Consider the following 1,707-nt stretch of genomic DNA (forward strand, 5'->3'; position numbering starts at 1 on the left):
GCTTGTATTTTGATCAACATTGACATCTCCATGGCTATTCTTGGGGATATTTTCTTTATGATGGAGGAAATACCTTGGACTCAACTACTCAATTATGAGGCTATTACATTAAAGTGTAGTTTATGCTTTTCTATTGGACACCTTGCTTCAAATTGGCGTACTCTTATCACAGGTTGGGTTTAGCTACTTGGTGGTGGAATGGCCATCCCAAACACTTGATTGTTGGTGATTTTTTTGAATTTGGATATTTTATGTATATTTTGGCTTCCTGGGATCTTAATGGGCCTACTCAGGGGATGCCCCATTTGTGGGTGTTGATGACTCATTGTCTTCTTCTTTTCTTGATGAAATTCCTTCTCTTCTCCCTATTTTGGTTGTTTCTGTTTCTTTTGAGCTTGAGATTACTAGAGTATATGTTGGAAAAATCATTGTTCACTCCACACCTTTGGAATTTTGCAATCTTTGTCTTCTTCAATTATATGTTAATCATCTATCTGTGTGGTGGGTCAAATTGTGGTAGCAAACTATTATTATCCTCTTCTCTCCCCCTAATATAAGGATTGGACTAATAGTGTTTCATGGATAATTATCCAAACAAGGAAGCATGGTCTCCCAAAATATGTTGTTTCTAATACACACATTTTTCATGTGAAGAGTGTTATGTATGACCATGATGTTTGTTCAACCCAACAATAAGAATAATAACTCTAGTTGAAGTCTCAACCCGAAGTTTGGACATTCACTTGGTAAAGTCACTATTTTCATAGCTAGTGTTCATTTGATTGTCAACCCAGGGACGTAATACTTGAAATGGGTCTGCACTATATATGCACTAAGTTCCTACAATAGCTATTCTGCATTACTGCAACAACTAACATTATGCGGAAAAGATAAGAAAGAATTGAAACTATTGAAAGGCTACAGGAAAACTTCTGCATAAATTCATAAAACAATACTGGCTAAGTTCAATATTGATAAACAGAAATCACTCTGTTTTGGTTTGGTTGTAGGAACAGTCAGTGGATCTGTTTCTAGTGGCTGCAGGAATAGTCAATGCAAGAACGTCTACTGCAGCTAGAAAAAGAAAACTAATATTAACAACTACACAGGAACACTCACCAAGTGGGCCCCCTTGGGTGAGTGATTCCAAGCTTCCCAAAAACAACTCTAAATGCTCAGAATAACATATTTGTATTCATCATTCTTTGGAATTCATTACATGATTCAATATGAAAACAATCTTAAAAAAAACTTTTGAAAAATCCTTTGCTCTGCTTCTTTTTTCCTTCTCTTCCTATCTAACCTCTAGAGAAGATAAAGAGCTTATTATTAAAAAAAATCATCTGCTATAGACAACACAAATCACACCGAAAAGAAGAGGTGGATAATTGATCGAGAAAGGATATAGTTGGAGTTATGCTACAGGAAATACAGATCTAAACCCAACCACAATCATAACATACTGTGGCGGTATTTACAAATTCAATGTCCACTTAAGTTAGACATCGGTAGTATCGCTTGATTGCTCCTCCTATGTCGTTCCTTACGCTTCTCAACATTTATGTTGTTCGATCTTTCAGTCATCTTCTTGAGTATCTCTTCCTGCAACTGGTGTGATAGGCTAGCTTCCATCGCAACATCATTTATTCCGTGCACTTCAAAAAGAAATAACATACAAGAACATACATAGATATTTTATTTAATTAG

The sequence above is a fragment of the Cryptomeria japonica genome, chromosome 11, assembly GCF_030272615.1.
Source record: "Cryptomeria japonica chromosome 11, Sugi_1.0, whole genome shotgun sequence".
In the NCBI taxonomy this organism is placed as follows: Eukaryota; Viridiplantae; Streptophyta; class Pinopsida; order Cupressales; family Cupressaceae; genus Cryptomeria; species Cryptomeria japonica.